This window comes from Mustela nivalis, assembly GCF_964662115.1.
Source record: "Mustela nivalis genome assembly, chromosome: X".
Lineage (NCBI taxonomy): Eukaryota > Metazoa > Chordata > Mammalia > Carnivora > Mustelidae > Mustela > Mustela nivalis.
Genome location: NC_139040.1, coordinates 111583873 through 111604415, shown reverse-complemented (window position 1 = coordinate 111604415; position 20543 = coordinate 111583873). Strand labels below are relative to the sequence as shown.

The 20543-nt window shown below is 50.8% G+C and overlaps 1 long non-coding RNA gene across 1 annotated transcript in view; it reads right to left on the bottom strand.

Moving 5' to 3' along the window:
- Positions 1-740: 740 nt before the first annotated feature.
- The window catches only part of LOC309855525, a 74837-nt gene continuing 55034 nt past the window's right edge, over positions 741-20543 (bottom strand). Inside the window, exons 2-3 of the long non-coding RNA XR_014306843.1 lie at positions 7871-8044; positions 741-1737 (exon numbers count right to left, since the gene is read on the bottom strand). This is a non-coding gene — a long non-coding RNA (uncharacterized lncRNA). The remainder of the gene's footprint in view (positions 1738-7870; positions 8045-20543) is intronic.

Here is a 20543-nt window from a genome sequence, read left to right as displayed (position 1 = left end):
CCTGGCCAACCATACATACATACATACACACAGGAGCAAAAGGCCTTGTCCCCAGACATCTCAGGAAAACACCTCACATCGACCCACCTCCCGCCCTGGGGCAGAGACGACTGAGAAACAGACCCGGGCCTTCTCCCTGCGCCACTGGGGAAGCATCTGCTCTCCACGCAATTCCATGTAATGATCATCCACACCGCAGTACACGGCACTCATACGGACACCGTATTTGACTTCACATTCCAGTTCTACTTCCCTTACTAGGCTCTGACTCGAACGGGAACTCTGTTCATTTTTCCCAAGCGTGGTGAGATCGTGGGCGAGTCTGTTCACCTGACACGTGGCCCTCAGATCCCGGAATCAGGAATCTCTTGCTTCCCAGGATCTGCACTGGTCTTATTCTCCCGTAGCCTCCCTTCCCGGGGCAGCCTTGCCTGTGCCACTCGTGGTCACCCGAGGGGGCAGTCAGACTGGACGATGTGGGATCTGCCGTGCTCACGGGAAATGTGCACAGTCCCAAGGCCCGCTCGGACATACTGAGCCTTAAACACTGAGAGTACAGGAAGGGGTGCCGCAGCCGACCTTCCGCAGACATGACGCATGTTCACGGGTGAGAAACGATCGTACGGGGCGTGGGAGAACACTCACTGTGTGCCATGTGGAATCCAGAGTATCTTCACTCATCCTTTAGCCGGAGGCTCCAGAGGAGTTGCAAATGTGTCTTCCTGTCTTTCTATGGGCCCTCGGGGAGCACGCAGTCACCGCCACCCAGGGAACGTCCTCAGTGCCCTCCTGGTTCTGTACCCTCCTGGTGGTTCTCAGAGAACATGCAATTAAAGGATGACTTTCCAGGCTAAGTGGGATGCCCATGTTGAGCGGGACTCTCTGGACCAGTGGATTCTTGGGGGGAAGCTTCTTTGCTTCAGAAGAAGACTATGAGCCACTCACTCACTGCATCTACACTGAGCATCCGCAGAGCTGGCCTCACAGGGACACAGCATCTGAGGCCTCTTGCCCTTGGCCTGCAACAGGGGCAAGCAGACGGATGCTGTGCCTCTCTCTTTCTCTCTCTCCCCCTTGCTAGCTCGTGACGTTGGAGGACATAGGTGCCATGCAGAAAGAACCCTCTGCAGTTCTGCTTCCAAGGTCCTCCCCAGCAAAGTCTGGAGCTCTGGGCTGACAGGTGAGCGATGGCCCGTTGAGGGCATCAGGCACGGTCCCTTGCAAGAAAACCCAGCCTCTGCTATCGAAGGAGGAGGCTACGTGCCGCGTTTGGTTTTGGCTTTTGGCACACGGTGCTAAGGTCTCATGTAGGAGGTGCTACAGCTTTCCACATGCAGAGCAACCCACCCTTTGAGGCCCTGGTTGACCCACAGCACCTTCAGGCCAAACACTTTGGAACTCGTGGTACACACGATGCAGGTGGACATCTGCCCCAAGAGGGAGAGAGACACGCTTAAGACTACCACGGAACAGCAGAGGCTGCGTACCACCGTGGACTCCGACGGACCATGGAGAAAATGTCTCTTTGCCCAGAAGGATAACGGGTCATGGATCTCTAGCAGGCATGAGACCTCCTCCTCGCCGTGCTCAAGAGCACACCCTGCGCTCACGCTTAGGTTTCTCGCCGACCTCTGACACCAGTTTTCCCGTGGCCCCAACAAAGTCATTTCTTTTGGAGCCTTGGTTCCTTTTTCTTGCTAGAGGGTCACACTCTTCTGTATTCCCCATTCGGTGAGGCTAAAGAGACATGAGAAACAGAAGCTTCAGTACAATGCCTGGCCCACAACACAGGGGCTCTCACCAGTTGTCACAGGACCAGAGTCTAGATTCGGTTTAAAGATGTCCAAGGGTGAGTGAGCTACACCCTAACTGTCAAATTGCAGGGCCCAAATAGCAGCATTTGACAGCGTGGAACCTTTGGGGAAATCCTAATTCACGGGTGTCCTACCCAAGGAGACCACCCTGGACTGTGGGTCATTAACCTGACAATTTTATCCCCAAAATTTTTTTAAAGTGGAAGAAAGATAAGAATAAAGAATGAAAAACAATATTGTCTGCTAGTCCACCTTCCTAACAGACAATGTTTGCATGGGTGTAGTAGGACATTAACTCAGGAGCAGATCAGGCGTCCCCAAAGTGAGGTCCCTGGGGCAAGCAGTGCCGTGGTGCTGGGAGGCACGGCAAGGTCTTTAGCTCTCCAACCAACCCTGACCTACCTCGGACGGAGGACTGGAGGCAGTGCGGTTTTGCGAGAAGCCCTCCAAGGACTCCCTCGGTGCTGAAGTTTCAGAAAACTATTCTCTTCATCACTCGCCATCAGAATCTCAATATGTCAAACCACACGATTTGGCTGCAACATTCCACTGATGAGAAAGGCATCAGAAATGCCCCTGATCAGGCAAGCAAGAAGGGATCAGCTCACGCTCAGAGGGTAAGATGTCAAATTCAGAAGACCCATTTCAAGGACACTACCGGAACTAGGATTCCAAATACCAAAAGAAAGGTAGCTTGGACGAGCAAAGCCAACCAGCACAGATACAGGAGCTCTTAGGATTGAATTCTTAGGATTCAATGAATTCCCATGAATTCTTAGGATTCAGCAGCCACAAAGAAGCAGGGGATGGGGCTATATGCAGTGAAAGTACATAAGCTTCCACATGTCCCTGGTGGGGAAACTACTGCGTACGAACTATAGGACTCCCCATGGAACCCCTGGAATGTCACAAACCTGGATCGAGAAAGCTAAGGTGAGCCGACACTGTCTCTGTACTCTTTGGTTCAAGTGGCTACAGTGGAGCCGGGCACAAGACATGTTGCACGGGACCATGAACACACTGTCCACATGTCACCATTGGGAGAACGAGGTGCCCAGTAACCGCAGGGACTCCAGTGGAAGCAGAGCAGCATCCATAGATCAGGCCAGGAGCAGGTAATCGCATTCTGGAAGAAAGGAAAGCAACAGAGTAAGGAGTAGTTTTGCAAATTTGCATATACATCCTTAGTATATACTGGCATCAAGTAACTAATACCGTGATTGGATGGGAATGATTCCATACAGGCTGCATCACTTCTCTTCTCTAAACCTCTAAATCCACAGCACACTTGCTGCCCGTTTGATGCCAACATGCTTTTCAAAATCCCCAAGGGCGGCACACCCAATGGGATGGGGTAGTTGCAACAGACGATTTAGGGTGGGGCTGGTTTGTGGGCTAGATGAGTAATTTATGAACTACACGACTTATTGGTTGAGCATAAAGAGTATCTACACATCCCCCAGTTGCCACTTAAAATGCCATTCCCCTCTGCATGTTTTCTCTTAAAATAGAATGATTTTATTCCACTTAAGTGTAGAGGAAAAGCAATGGCCACATGGCTGCTGCCAGAATATTCCTGCAAGTAGGCAGTCAGAGGGAGTGTGCTCAGGAATCTCCAACATCCTGATTCACCCACACTGATTCTCACACAGAGAATTTCTGAGATGAAATTCTCAGAAAACCTCCTTCCAACACAGGCCCGAGAAGGCAATGCAGTGGTGCCCCACAGCAGCAGCATCCACGTCACGTAAGAACTCGGTGCCAGCGCAGAGGGCCCACATCGAGCTCGGTAACTAAGTACTGGGACAGAAAATCTGGGACTGGAGCAGGGGACCAGCAATGTGAGTTTTAACAAGCCTCCCTGGTGACCATAGTGTATGCTGCCACGAGCTGGACACCTAATGGCATGGGAGGAACCACTTACTAGGATGCGGTAACCCCGAAGAGGATCCTCTTTTGACAGGACATCTTCTGCACCTCTGGAGCAGCCAATCCTGGGAGCCTAAATGGTGCTGGGTGGGGGGTGGTGGGTGTGGTAGAAACTGCCACACCGGGGAGTTCCTACAGCTTCCTCAGGGGGGCGAGAGTGAGCACATCCACATCCTCAGAGAAGCTGTGGATCAGGGATCATCTCCAGTGTGTCCTTGGAGCAGGCATCACCCAGACACATCTTGGGACAACAGTCTTTCCCGGAGAGCCTCTTTCTTTTCAGAGGTTGGAGGACCACTCCCTGTTTCCCCTATGAACATCCTGCTGGGCTGGCCCTGAGGTGGGCAAAGGCCCTGAGGCCTCTCAAACGTGGCTCCACGCAAAGGCAAAGTATCTTTCCTCCTTCCCTCCTGAGCTTGGAAAAATGCCTGACAGGACGCACCTGCCTGCAAAGAGTCTCGCCCGCATCCTGCTGCACCACAGCTCCAGGACAGTACTTTGCTGAGTGAAGAGCAAACGCCTGCAGAAGCGCTGCTGGCCGGGTCCTTTGGCAAGACCGTCACCGTCCGTCACCTCAGTTCACAACGTGGGAGTGGGGCAATTCCCCAACTTCGGCGCTTGGCCTTGGCCGTCTCTGGCCAGATGCTCACGCAGAGGAAGCGCTGCCTTCAACACCCGGTTGAACGCAGGCTTGTGGGCAGATGTTTGTCCACCAAACCTTCACTCACAATGCGTCTCACTATAGGCAATAGGGGCCAATGTCCTTTCCCTTCCCACAGGAGAGGAGACAGGGCCTGAAGCGACCACAAAGCAGTAGTGCCGCATACTGCAGTCACCTCAGACTGACCGTGGACAAGGGAACGAACTGTCCAGAAGGACCCAGACCAGGCACCTCCTCGTGGTGTGAAATTGCCCCTCTTCTTGCTCAAGAGCACAGCTTCTGGGTCTGGCTCTCCAGGAACCAGGCGGACCTCGTCTTTTCCCAACCCTGCGGCCTGAGGACAGTTGGTTCAGGCCCTCCGCTTCCAATGCTCCTACACAGGCCAAGCTTCCACACCTCAGCCCTGAAGAGAGACTGAAACGAGATGAAAAACACAAGCTTCAGTACAACCTGTGGCCCACAACACAGCAGCCATCTTTGCTCCTCATGGACTCACAGTTCAGGCTCTGCCTACGATTGTCAAAGGGCAGTGAGAGAGCTATCTCAGTTGTGTTGGAGTGTGGTCCGCCACACTACAGTCACCTGACTGAGACCTTATGTGAAGTGCAAATATGCAGGGGCCCACAGACGACAGATGTGTCTTGAAGACCTTAGGAGTCTCAGAAGTTTATCGGAGTGTGTCAGTGTGGCCGTGTGCACGTGTGTGTGTTACGTGTGTGCATTTGCCTACCCGCCTGCATGCCTGTCTGTCTCCGTTGTAAACTGTTTATGTGGCTCTTGCTAAGGGGGCAGGGCAGCTGTGTCTCCCTGGCACAGTCAGAGCTTAACTCGTAGAGCAGAGCAGTCACGCCACAGTCCCTTCCTCGGGTCGGCGACCCCTGGCCACCTCTTCCATACAGAGATGCCCACTGCAGCCACCCAAACCCACCCCGGTGGACTCTCAGAGGCCGAAGGGGACCCAAACAACGTGGACTTGAAAAGCACACCAGGGATCCCAGTGAAAGCCCAGCTTGAGGAAATCCCTCCCACGGTCACTCCTCCTAATCAAAATTTTCTGCAAAGTGAAGGTATTTTGGAAGTCAACAGAAAAACAACGGAAGTGTGGACTTTTTGCCTTTTTGTTTGTTTGTTTCTCCCCACGCTGAACTTGTGGTTATCCTAAGGGGTGGGATCGCCAGGGCCCCAGGAGGTACGGCCACTTCCTGCTTGGTCAGTTCTCTGGGGTCCCAGCCTGTTTTGCTCTCTGCCTCCCCTGGCCAACCATACATACATACATACACACAGGAGCAAAAGGCCTTGTCCCCAGACATCTCAGGAAAACACCTCACATCGACCCACCTCCCGCCCTGGGGCAGAGACGACTGAGAAACAGACCCCGGGCCTTCTCCCTGCGCCACTGGGGAAGCATCTGCTCTCCACGCAATTCCATGTAATTATCATCCACACCGCACTACACGGCACTCATACGGACACCGTATTTGACTTCACATTCAAGTTCTACTTCCCTTACTAGGCTCAGGCTCGAACGGGAACTCTGTTCATTTTTCCCAAGCGTGGTGAGATCGTGGGCGAGTCTGTTCACCTGACACGTGGCCCTCAGATCCCGGAATCAGGAATCTCTTGCTTCCCAGGATATCTGCACTGCTCTTATTCTCCCGTAGCCTCCCTTCCCGGGGCAGCCTTGCCTGTGCCACTCGTGGTCACCCGAGGGGGCAGTCAGACTGGACGATGTGGGATCTGCCGTGCTCACGGGAAATGTGCACAGTCCCAAGGCCCGCTCGGACATACTGAGCCTTAAACACTGAGATTACAGGAAGGGGTGCCGCAGCCGACCTTCCGCAGACATGACGCATGTTCACGGGTGAGAAACGATCGTACGGGGCGTGGGAGAACACTCACTGTGTGCCATGTGGAATCCAGAGTATCTTCACTCATCCGTTAGCCCGAGGCTCCAGAGGAGGCAAATGTGTCTTCCTGTCTTTCTATGGGCCCTCGGGGAGCACGCAGTCACCGCCACCCAGGGAACGTCCTCAGTGCCCACCTGGTTCTGTACTCTCCTGGTGGTTCTCAGAGAACATGCAAATAAAGGATGACTTTCCACACTAAGTGGGATGCCCATGTTGAGCGGGACTCTCTGGACCAGTGGATTGTCACTGGTCTGAAGCTTCTTTGCTTCAGAAGAAGACTATGAGCCACTCACTCACTGCATTTGCACTGAGCATCCGCAGAGCTGGCCTCACAGGGACATAGCATCTGAGGCCTCTTGCCCTTGGCCTGCAACAGGGGCAAGCAGACGGATGCTGTGCCTCTCTTTTTCTCTCTCTCCCCCTTGCTAGCTCGTGACGTTGGAGGACATAGGTGCCATGCAGAAAGAACCCTCTGCAGTTCTGCTTCCGAGGTCCTCCCCAGCAAAGTCTGGAGCTCTGGGCTGACAGGTGAGCGATGGCCCGTTGAGGGCATCAGGCACGGTCCCTTGCAAGAAAACCCAGCCTCTGCTATCGAAGGAGGAGGCTACGTGCCGCGTTTGGTTTTGGCTTTTGGCACACGGTGCTAAGGTCTCATGTAGGAGGTGCTACAGCTTTCCACATGAAGAGCAACCCACCCTTTGAAGCCCTGGTTGACCCACAGCACCTTCAGGCCAAACACTTTGGAACTCGTGGTACACACGATGCAGGTGGACATCTGCCCCAAGAGGGAGAGAGACACGGGTGAGATTACCGCAGAGCAGCAGAGGCTGCGTACTACCGTGGACTCAGACGGACCATGGAGAAAATGTCTCTTTGCCCAGAAGGATAACGGGTCATGGATCTCTAGCAGGCATGAGACCTCCTCCTCGCCGTGCTCAAGAGCACACCCTGCGCGCATGCTTAGGTTTCTCGCCGACCTCTGACACCAGTTTTCCCGTGGCCCCAACAAAGTCATTTCTTTTGGAGCCTTGGTTCCTTTTTCTTGCTAGAGGGTCACACTCAGATTCTGTATTCCCCATTCGGTGAGGCTAAAGTGACACGAGAAACAGAAGCTTCAGTACAATGCCTGGCCCACAACACAGGGGCTCTCACCAGTTGTCACAGGACCAGAGTCTAGATTCGGTGTAAAGATGTCCAAGGGTGAGTGAGCTACGCACTGTCAAATTGCGGGGCCCAAACAGCAGCATTTGACAGCGTGGAACCTTTGGGGAAATCCTAATTCACGACTGTCCTATCCATGCAGACCACCCTGGAGTTTGGGTCATTATCCTGACAATTTTATCCCAAAAATGTTTTAAAAAGGAAAGAAAGAATAGGATAAAGAAAACCCAACAACGTTGTCTGCTAGTCCACCTTCTGAACAGACAATGTTTGCATGGGTGTAGTAGGACATTAACTCAGGAGCAGATCAGGCGTTCCCAAAGTGAGGTCCCTAGGACAAGCAGTGCTGTGGGACTGGGAGGCATGGCAAGGTCTTTAACCCTCCAACCCTGACCTACCTTGGAAAGAAGAGTGGAGGCAGTGCGGTTCTTCGCGAAGCCCTCCAAGTACTCCCTCGGTGCTGACATTTGAGAAAACTATTCTCTTCATCACTCGCCATCAGGATCTCAGTATGTCAAACCACACTATTTGGTTGTGATGATCCACTTACAAGAAAAGCATCAGAAATGTCCCTGATCGGGGCGCCTGGGTGGCTCAGTAGGTTAAAGCCTCTGTCTTCGGCTCAGGTCATGATCCCAGGGTCCTGGGATCGAGCCCCGCATCAGGCTCTCTGAACCTGCTTCCTCCTCTCTCTCTGCCTGCCTCTCTGCCTACTTGTGATCTCTGTCTCTCAAATAAATAAATAAAATCTTTAAAAAAAAAAAAAAAAAGAAAAAAAGAAATGTCCCTGATCGGGCAAGCAAAAAGGAATCAGCTCATGACAAGAGGGCAAGATGTGAAATTCAGAGGACACATTTCAAGGACACTACTGGAATTTGGATTCCAAATACAGAAAGAAAGGTAGCTAAGATCATCAAAGCCAACCAGTACAGGTATAGGAGCTCTTCCTGAGAACTAAGGATTCCACAGCCACACAGAAGCTGGATATGCGACTACACCCAGTGGAAAGTGCATAAGATTCCATATGTCACTGGTGGGAAACTAGTAATCATTTGCACAGGGAAAGGCCCAGAAAAATTGAAGGTGCCCAGAGCAGTCTAAGGGAACAATGGCAACACTGAATCATGAAACACAGCAGTATCAGGAGACATATTACAACAATGATAATGGAAGTAGGATTCAAATTAAATGCAACAAAAGGTGTTGGAAATCAAAAGCCAAAGAAAGCACACATGCATTCTGAAGACTTGCACTTAAGCAGACATAGTGAAGCATTGAATGAGAAGAAATGCTCTGAAAATAGCACCAATTGTCATACGACAGTGCTGCGAAAAGGGGTAATTATTTCAACTGGGAATCTCCTAAATCTACTAAATACCCCGAGATCAGTCTACAGGAAACAATCAAACCCTTGAATCATACAACACAGTAGGTTCACTAGAAACATTTCAACAATATTAATGGAATTAGGATTCCATTACGTTCAACAAAAAAGTTTGTGGAACTAAAGCCAGGGAGACCAGGAATGCTTTATGAAGACTTTAAAATAATCAACACAGAGAATTTGGGCATAGGAAGAAATGCACTGAAAAGTTCCAGGGCGTCACATAACACAGACAGCAATTGAAGGGATCATATCCCCTGGGAATTGCATGAAAGCATGGAACACACCACATAAGACTAGAGGGAACAAACAGAGCTGAATAATGAATGAAGGCAGATTCAGGAGAGACATTTCAACAATATGAATGGAATTGGAATTCCAATTTTGCACCACCAAAGTAAAGGAGACCAGGCACAATTTCAGAGGAATTTGGGGTGGGAAAAGTAGAAGAACCACACACAGAAATCATGGAAAAGCCCTAAAGGGCCCCCAGTTCAGTGTGGAGGAATCAACCGGCCTGTAGAACCAGAACACCAGGCAGGCTGAGTAGAGATATTTCAACAATAATGCTGGAATTAGGATTCCACTTACACGAGCTGGGAGCACCAATGCCAAGGAGGCTGGGCAGGCTGTCCACACGTTTCAGTTAATCAGCACAGAGAAGTTGGCCATGGGAAGAAATGCCCTGAAAAGTGACCAGGGTGTCACACGACACAGGCAGCAATTGCACGGATCATTTCCCCTGGGAATTGCATGAAAGCACGCAACACCCCCAGATCCGTCTAGAGGGAGCCATCCCAGCTGAATAAGGACACCACAGCAGCTTCAGGAGACACATTTCAACAATATGACTGGAATTCGATTCCATTCGTGTAGCACCAAAGCCAAGGAGACCAGGCACGCTTTCAGAGGACTTGGGAGTGGGACAACTTGAAGTACCACCCACGGGCGTCCCGGAGAAACCCTGAAGGGCCCCCACATCAGTGTGGAGGAAACAACCGGACTGTGGAACCTGGGCACCATCGCCGACTGAGTGGAGATATTTCAACAATAATGGTGGAATTAGGATTCCCATTACGTGAAACAAAGGACTTTGGAGCATCATCAACAAGGAGGCCAGGCAGGCTTTCCACGCCTTTCAGTTAATCAGCACACAGAAGTTGGGCTTGGAAAGAAATGCCCTGAAAAGTGCCCAAGGTGTCTCAGAACACTCGCAGGAATCCTAGGCATCATTTACCCGGGATTTCCTTGAAAGCACGGAAAGCCACCAGATCACTCTAAAGGAAGCAATCACAGCTGAGTAATGACACCACAGCAGATTCAGGAGACACATTTCAACCACATTAATGGGTTAAGGATTCCACGTTTGTGCACCAAAAGAGTGTACACACCAAAGCCAAGGACACCAGGCAAGCTTCAGGGGTCGTTAGGCTCATCAGCCACAGTGAACCCGGGGATGCAAAAAATGCAGTGAAAAGTGCACAACTGTTCCCATGTGCCGAGGGTGGCGGGGGTGTCAGAATACAAGTACCACAAAAAAGATTCCGATAAAGCACCGCAAGGCTCACACCACAGGGTGTAGGGAGCATCCGTCCTGTGGAACCTGGGCACCACAGCAGGCTGAGTAGAGATATTTCAACAATAATGGTGGAATCAAAATTCCAATGACGTGAAACAAGAGTTTGGAGCACCAACGCCAAGGAGGCCAGGCATGCTTTCGGGAGACTTTCAGCGGATCATCACAGACAATTGGCCATGGGAAGAATTGCACTGCAAACTGCCCACGGTGTCACACAACAGTGGCAGGAATTCTAGGCATCATTGCCCCTGGGAATTGCATGAAAGTGCGGACAACCCCCACACTAGACTAGACTAGACTAGAGGGAACAAACACAGCTGAATAATGACACCACAGCTGTTTCAGGAGACACATTTCAACAGTATGAATGGCATTGGAATTCCCATCTCGTACCACCAAAGTCAAGGAGACCAGGCACGCTTTCAGAGGACTTTGGGGTGTCAAACTTGAAGGACCACCCATGGGCATCCTGGAGAAGCCCTAAAGGGCCCCGAGATCAGTGTGGAGGAATAATCGGCCTGCAGACCCTGGGCACCGGGCAGGCTGTGTAGAGACATTTCAACAAGAATGGTGGAATTAGGATACCACTTACATGAAAGAGCAGGAGTTGGGAGCACCAATGCCAAGGAGGCCAGGCAGGCTATCCACACCTTTCAGTTAATCAGCACAGAGAAGTTGGGCATGGGAAGAAATGCCCTGAAAAGTGACCAGGGTGTCACACGACACAGGCAGCAATTGCATGGATCATTTCCCCTGGGAATTGCATGAAAGCACGCAACACCCCCAGATCCGTCTAGAGGGAGCCATCCCAGCTGAATAAGGACACCACAGCAGCTTCAGGAGACACATTTCAACAATATGACTGGAATTCGATTCCATTCGTGTAGCACCAAAGCCAAGGAGACCAGGCACGCTTTCAGAGGACTTGGGAGTGGGACAACTTGAAGTACCACCCACGGGCGTCCCGGAGAAACCCTGAAGGGCCCCCACATCAGTGTGGAGGAAACAACCGGACTGTGGAACCTGGGCACCATCGCCGACTGAGTGGAGATATTTCAACAATAATGGTGGAATTAGGATTCCCATTACGTGAAACAAAGGACTTTGGAGCATCATCAACAAGGAGGCCAGGCAGGCTTTCCACGCCTTTCAGTTAATCAGCACACAGAAGTTGGGCTTGGAAAGAAATGCCCTGAAAATTGCCCAAGGTGTCTCAGAACACTCGCAGGAATCCTAGGCATCATTTACCCGGGATTTCCTTGAAAGCACGGAAAGCCACCAGATCACTCTAAAGGAAGCAATCACAGCTGAGTAATGACACCACAGCAGATTCAGGAGACACATTTCAAGCACATTAATGGGTTAAGGATTCCACGTTTGTGCACCAAAAGAGTGTACACACCAAAGCCAAGGACACCAGGCAAGCTTCAGGGGTCGTTAGGCTCATCAGCCACAGTGAACCCGGGGATGCAAAAAATGCAGTGAAAAGTGCACAACTGTTCCCATGTGCCGAGGGTGGCAGGGGTGTCAGAATACAAGTACCACAAAAGGGATTCCGATAAAGCACCTCAAGGCTCACACCACAGGGTGTAGGGAGCATCTGTCCTGTGGAACCTGGGCACCACAGCAGGCTGAGTAGAGATATTTCAACAATAATGGTGGAATCAGGATTCCAATGACGTGAAACAAGAGTTTGGAGCACCAACGCCAAGGAGGCCAGGCATGCTTTCGGGAGACTTTCAGCGGATCATCACAGACAATTGGCCATGGGAAGAATTGCACTGCAACTGCCCACGGTGTCACACAACAGTGGCAGGAATTCTAGGCATCATTGCCCCTGGGAATTGCATGAAAGTGCGGACAACCCCCACACTAGACTAGACTAGACTAGAGGGAACAAACACAGCTGAATAATGACACCACAGCTGCTTCAGGAGACACATTTCAACAGTGTGAATGGCATTGGAATTCCCATCTCGTACCACCAAAGTCAAGGAGACCAGGCACGCTTTCAGAGGACTTTGGGGTGGCAAACTTGAAGGACCAACCATGGGCATCCTGGAGAAGCCCTAAAGGGCCCCGAGATCAGTGTGGAGGAATAATCGGCCTGCAGACCCTGGGCACCGGGCAGGCTGTGTAGAGACATTTCAACAAGAATGGTGGAATTAGGATTCCAATAACATGACACAGGAGGAGTTGGGAGCACCATGCCAAGGAGGCTAGGCATGCTTTCGGGAGACTTTCAGCTGATCATCACAGACCATTTGGCCCTGGGAAGAATTGCACTGAAAACTGCCCACGGTGTCACACAACAGTGGCAGGAATCATAGGGATCATTTACCCTGGGAATTGCATGAGGGCAGACAACACACCCAGATCGGTCTAAGGGGAAAAGCCCACCTGAATAATGCCACCACAGCAGTTTCAGGAGACACATATCAACAATATGAATAGTATTAGAACTCCAATTACGTGCAACAAAACAGCTTGTGGCACCAAAGTCTAGGAGACCAGCCATGCTTTCAGAGGAATTTGGGGTCGATATATTAGCACTTCCACCATCAGGAAACCAGAAAAGCCAAGGTGGGCCCGCATATCAGTGTTGTGGAACCAACCGGACTGCACAACCTCGGCACCAGGCACTCTGAGTAGAGATATTTCAACAATAATGGTGGAATTAGGATTCCGATTATATTGTAACTGGAGGTGTTGGGAGCCCCAATGCCAAGGAGGTTGAACACACTTTCTGCGCCTCTCAGTTAATCAGCACAGATAAGTCGGGAATGGGAGCAAATGCCCTGAAGAGTGCCCAGGGTGTCACACGACATAGGCAGCAATTGTAGGGATCATTTCCCTGGGCATTGCATGAAAGCACGGAACACCCCCACATTAGACTAGAGGGATCAAACACAGCTGAATAATAACACCACAGCAGATTCAGGAGATTCATTTGAACAATACGAATGGCACTGGAATTCCCATCTCGTACCACCAAAGTCAAGGAGACCAGGCACACTTTAAGAGGACGTTGGGTGGGAAAAGTAGACGTACCACCTACGAGCTTTCAGGAGAAACCCTAAAGGGCCCCCAGATCAGTGGGGAGGAATCAACCGGCCTGAAGAACCTGAACACCAGGCAGGCTGAGTAGAGATATTTCAACAATAATGCTGGAATTAGGATTCCACTTACATGAAACAGGACGAGCTGGGAGCACCAATGCCAAGGAGGCTGGGCAGGTTGTCCACACGTTTCAGTTAATCAGCACAGAGAAGTTGGGCATGGGAAGAAATGCCCTGAAAAGTGACCAGGGTGTCACACGACACAGGCAGCAATTGCACGGATCATTTCCCCTGGGAATTGCATGAAAGCACGCAACACCCCCAGATCCGTCTAGAGGGAGCCATCCCAGCTGAATAAGGACACCACAGCAGCTTCAGGAGACACATTTCAACAATACGACTGGAATTCGATTCCATTCGTGTAGCACCAAAGCCAAGGAGACCAGGCACGCTTTCAGAGGACTTGGGAGGGGGACAACTTGAAGTACCACCCACGGGCGTCCCGGAGAAACCCTGAAGGGCCCCCACATCAGTGTGGAGGAAACAACCGGACTGTGGAACCTGGGCACCATCGCCGACTGAGTGGAGATATTTCAACAATAATGGTGGAATTAGGATTCCCATTACGTGAAACAAAGGACTTTGGAGCATCATCAACAAGGAGGCCAGGCAGGCTTTCCACGCCTTTCAGTTAATCAGCACACAGAAGTTGGGCTTGGAAAGAAATGCCCTGAAAAGTGCCCAAGGTGTCTCAGAACACTCGCAGGAATCCTAGGCATCATTTACCCGGGATTTCCTTGAAAGCACGGAAAGCCACCAGATCACTCTAAAGGAAGCAATCACAGCTGAGTAATGACACCACAGCAGATTCAGGAGACACATTTCAACCACATTAATGGGTTAAGGATTCCACGTTTGTGCACCAAAAGAGTGTACAGCACCAAAGCCAAGGACACCAGGCAAGCTTCAGGGGTCGTTAGGCTCATCAGCCACAGTGAACCCGGGGATGCAAAAAATGCAGTGAAAAGTGCACAACTGTTCCCATGTGCCGAGGGTGGCGGGGGTGTCAGAATACAAGTACCACAAAAGGGATTCCGATAAAGCACCTCAAGGCTCACACCACAGGGTGTAGGGAGCATCCGTCCTGTGGAACCTGGGCACCACAGCAGGCTGAGTAGAGATATTTCAACAATAATGGTGGAATCAGGATTCCAATGACGTGAAACAAGAGTTTGGAGCACCAACGCCAAGGAGGCCAGGCATGCTTTCGGGAGACTTTCAGCGGATCATCACAGATAATTGGCCATGGGAAGAATTGCACTGCAACTGCCCACGGTGTCACACAACAGTGGCAGGAATTCTAGGCATCATTGCCCCTGGGAATTGCATGAAAGTGCGGACAACCCCCACACTAGACTAGACTAGACTAGAGGGAACAAACACAGCTGAATAATGACACCACAGCTGTTTCAGGAGACACATTTCAACAGTATGAATGGCATTGGAATTCCCATCTCGTACCACCAAAGTCAAGGAGACCAGGCACGCTTTCAGAGGACTTTGGGGTGGCAAACTTGAAGGACCACCCATGGGCATCCTGGAGAAGCCCTAAAGGGCCCCGAGATCTGTGTTGGAATAATCGGCCTGCAGACCCTGGGCACCGGGCAGGCTGTGTAGAGACATTTCAACAAGAATGGTGGAATTAGGATTCCAATAACATGACACAGGAGGAGTTGGGAGCACCACCGCCAAGGAGGCCAGGCATGCTTTCGGGAGACTTTCATCTGATCATCACAGACCATTTGGCCCTGGGAAGAATTGCACTGAAAACTGCCCACGGTGTCACACAACAGTGGCAGGAATCATAGGGATCATTTCCCCTGGGAATTGCATGAGGGCAGACAACACACCCAGATCAGTCTAAGGGGAAAAGCCCACCTGAATAATGCCACCACAGCAGTTTCAGGAGACACATATCAACAATATGAATAGTATTAGAACTCCAATTACGTGCAACAAAACAGCTTGTGGCACCAAAGTCTAGGAGACCAGCCATGCTTTCAGAGGAATTTGGGGTCGATATATTAGCACTTCCACCATCAGGAAACCAGAAAAGCCAAGGTGGGCCCGCATATCAGTGTTGTGGAACCAACCGGACTGCACAACCTCGGCACCAGGCACTCTGAGTAGAGATATTTCAACAATAATGGTGGAATTAGGATTCCGATTATATTGTAACTGGAGGTGTTGGGAGCCCCAATGCCAAGGAGGCTGAACACACTTTCTGCGCCTCTCAGTTAATCAGCACAGATAAGTCGGGAATGGGAGCAAATGCCCTAAAGAGTGCCCAGGGTGTCACACGACATAGGCAGCAATTGTAGGGATCATTTCCCTGGGCATTGCATGAAAGCACGGAACACCCCCACATTAGACTAGAGGGATCAAACACGGCTGAATAATAACACCACAGCAGATTCAGGAGATTCATTTGAACAATACGAATGGCACTGGAATTCCCATCTCGTACCACCAAAGTCAAGGAGACCAGGCACACTTTAAGAGGACGTTGGGTGGGAAAAGTAGACGTACCACCTACGGGCTTTCAGGAGAAACCCTAAAGGGCCCCCAGATCAGTGGGGAGGAATCAACCGGCCAGAAGAACCTGAACAACAGGCAGGCTGAGTAGAGATATTTCAACAATAATGCTGGAATTAGGATTCCACTTACATGAAACAGGACGAGCTGGGAGCACCAATGCCAAAGAGGCTGGGCAGGTTGTCCACACGTTTCAGTTAATCAGCACAGAGAAGTTGGGCATGGGAAGAAATGCCCTGAAAAGTGACCAGGGTGTCACACGACACAGGCAGCAATTGCACGGATCATTTCCCCTGGGAATTGCATGAAAGCACGCAACACCCCCAGATCCGTCTAGAGGGAGCCATCCCAGCTGAATAAGGACACCACAGCAGCTTCAGGAGACACATTTCAACAATATGACTGGAATTCGATTCCATTCCTGTAGCACCAAAGCCAAGGAGACCAGGCACGCTTTCAGAGGACTTGGGAGTGGGACAACTTGAAGTACCACCCACGGGCGTCCCGGAGAAACCCTGAAGGGCCCCCACATCAGTGTGGAGGAAACAACCGGACTGTGGAACCTGGGCACCATCGCCGACTGAGTGGAGATATTTCAACAATAATGGTGGAATTAGGATTCCCATTACGTGAAACAAAGGACTTTGGAGCATCATCAACAAGGAGGCCAGGCAGGCTTTCCACGCCTTTCAGTTAATCAGCACACAGAAGTTGGGCTTGGAAAGAAATGCCCTGAAAAGTGCCCAAGGTGTCTCAGAACACTCGCAGGAATCCTAGGCATCATTTACCCGGGATTTCCTTGAAAGCACGGAAAGCCACCAGATCACTCTAAAGGAAGCAATCACAGCTGAGTAATGACACCACAGCAGATTCAGGAGACACATTTCAAGCACATTAATGGGTTAAGGATTCCACGTTTGTGCACCAAAAGAGTGTACACACCAAAGCCAAGGACACCAGGCAAGCTTCAGGGGTCGTTAGGCTCATCAGCCACAGTGAACCCGGGGATGCAAAAAATGCAGTGAAAAGTGCACAACTGTTCCCATGTGCCGAGGGTGGCGGGGGTGTCAGAATACAAGTACCACAAAAAAGATTCCGATAAAGCACCGCAAGGCTCACACCACAGGGTGTAGGGAGCATCCGTCCTGTGGAACCTGGGCACCACAGCAGGCTGAGTAGAGATATTTCAACAATAATGGTGGAATCAGGATTCCAATGACGTGAAACAAGAGTTTGGAGCACCAACGCCAAGGAGGCCAGGCATGCTTTCGGGAGACTTTCAGCGGATCATCACAGACAATTGGCCATGGGAAGAATTGCACTGCAAACTGCCCACGGTGTCACACAACAGTGGCAGGAATTCTAGGCATCATTGCCCCTGGGAATTGCATGAAAGTGCGGACAACCCCCACACTAGACTAGACTAGACTAGAGGGAACAAACACAGCTGAATAATGACACCACAGCTGTTTCAGGAGACACATTTCAACAGTATGAATGGCATTGGAATTCCCATCTCGTACCACCAAAGTCAAGGAGACCAGGCACGCTTTCAGAGGACTTTGGGGTGTCAAACTTGAAGGACCACCCATGGGCATCCTGGAGAAGCCCTAAAGGGCCCCGAGATCAGTGTGGAGGAATAATCGGCCTGCAGACCCTGGGCACCGGGCAGGCTGTGTAGAGACATTTCAACAAGAATGGTGGAATTAGGATACCACTTACATGAAAGAGCAGGAGTTGGGAGCACCAATGCCAAGGAGGCCAGGCAGGCTATCCACACCTTTCAGTTAATCAGCACAGAGAAGTTGGGCATGGGAAGAAATGCCCTGAAAAGTGACCAGGGTGTCACACGACACAGGCAGCAATTGCATGGATCATTTCCCCTGGGAATTGCATGAAAGCACGCAACACCCCCAGATCCGTCTAGAGGGAGCCATCCCAGCTGAATAAGGACACCACAGCAGCTTCAGGAGACACATTTCAACAATACGACTGGAATTCGATTCCATTCGTGTAGCACCAAAGCCAAGGAGACCAGGCACGCTTTCAGAGGACTTGGGAGTGGGACAACTTGAAGTACCACCCACGGGCGTCCCGGAGAAACCCTGAAGGGCCCCCACATCAGTGTGGAGGAAACAACCGGACTGTGGAACCTGGGCACCATCGCCGACTGAGTGGAGATATTTCAACAATAATGGTGGAATTAGGATTCCCATTACGTGAAACAAAGGACTTTGGAGCATCATCAACAAGGAGGCCAGGCAGGCTTTCCACGCCTTTCAGTTAATCAGCACACAGAAGTTGGGCTTGGAAAGAAATGCCCTGAAAATTGCCCAAGGTGTCTCAGAACACTCGCAGGAATCCTAGGCATCATTTACCCGGGATTTCCTTGAAAGCACGGAAAGCCACCAGATCACTCTAAAGGAAGCAATCACAGCTGAGTAATGACACCACAGCAGATTCAGGAGACACATTTCAAGCACATTAATGGGTTAAGGATTCCACATTTGTGCACCAAAAGAGTGTACAGCACCAAAGCCAAGGACACCAGGCAAGCTTCAGGGGTCGTTAGGCTCATCAGCCACAGTGAACCCGGGGATGCAAAAAATGCAGTGAAAAGTGCACAACTGTTCCCATGTGCCGAGGGTGGCAGGGGTGTCAGAATACAAGTACCACAAAAGGGATTCCGATAAAGCACCTCAAGGCTCACACCACAGGGTGTAGGGAGCATCTGTCCTGTGGAACCTGGGCACCACAGCAGGCTGAGTAGAGATATTTCAACAATAATGGTGGAATCAGGATTCCAATGACGTGAAACAAGAGTTTGGAGCACCAACGCCAAGGAGGCCAGGCATGCTTTCGGGAGACTTTCAGCGGATCATCACAGACAATTGGCCATGGGAAGAATTGCACTGCAACTGCCCACGGTGTCACACAACAGTGGCAGGAATTCTAGGCATCATTGCCCCTGGGAATTGCATGAAAGTGCGGACAACCCCCACACTAGACTAGACTAGACTAGAGGGAACAAACACAGCTGAATAATGACACCACAGCTGCTTCAGGAGACACATTTCAACAGTGTGAATGGCATTGGAATTCCCATCTCGTACCACCAAAGTCAAGGAGACCAGGCACGCTTTCAGAGGACTTTGGGGTGGCAAACTTGAAGGACCAACCATGGGCATCCTGGAGAAGCCCTAAAGGGCCCCGAGATCAGTGTGGAGGAATAATCGGCCTGCAGACCCTGGGCACCGGGCAGGCTGTGTAGAGACATTTCAACAAGAATGGTGGAATTAGGATTCCAATAACATGACACAGGAGGAGTTGGGAGCACCATGCCAAGGAGGCTAGGCATGCTTTCGGGAGACTTTCAGCTGATCATCACAGACCATTTGGCCCTGGGAAGAATTGCACTGAAAACTGCCCACGGTGTCACACAACAGTGGCAGGAATCATAGGGATCATTTACCCTGGGAATTGCATGAGGGCAGACAACACACCCAGATCGGTCTAAGGGGAAAAGCCCACCTGAATAATGCCACCACAGCAGTTTCAGGAGACACATATCAACAATATGAATAGTATTAGAACTCCAATTACGTGCAACAAAACAGCTTGTGGCACCAAAGTCTAGGAGACCAGCCATGCTTTCAGAGGAATTTGGGGTCGATATATTAGCACTTCCACCATCAGGAAACCAGAAAAGCCAAGGTGGGCCCGCATATCAGTGTTGTGGAACCAACCGGACTGCACAACCTCGGCACCAGGCACTCTGAGTAGAGATATTTCAACAATAATGGTGGAATTAGGATTCCGATTATATTGTAACTGGAGGTGTTGGGAGCCCCAATGCCAAGGAGGTTGAACACACTTTCTGCGCCTCTCAGTTAATCAGCACAGATAAGTCGGGAATGGGAGCAAATGCCCTGAAGAGTGCCCAGGGTGTCACACGACATAGGCAGCAATTGTAGGGATCATTTCCCTGGGCATTGCATGAAAGCACGGAACACCCCCACATTAGACTAGAGGGATCAAACACAGCTGAATAATAACACCACAGCAGATTCAGGAGATTCATTTGAACAATACGAATGGCACTGGAATTCCCATCTCGTACCACCAAAGTCAAGGAGACCAGGCACACTTTAAGAGGACGTTGGGTGGGAAAAGTAGACGTACCACCTACGGGCTTTCAGGAGAAACCCTAAAGGGCCCCCAGATCAGTGGGGAGGAATCAACCGGCCTGAAGAACCTGAACACCAGGCAGGCTGAGTAGAGATATTTCAACAATAATGCTGGAATTAGGATTCCACTTACATGAAACAGGACGAGCTGGGAGCACCAATGCCAAGGAGGCTGGGCAGGTTGTCCACACGTTTCAGTTAATCAGCACAGAGAAGTTGGGCATGGGAAGAAATGCCCTGAAAAGTGACCAGGGTGTCACACGACAC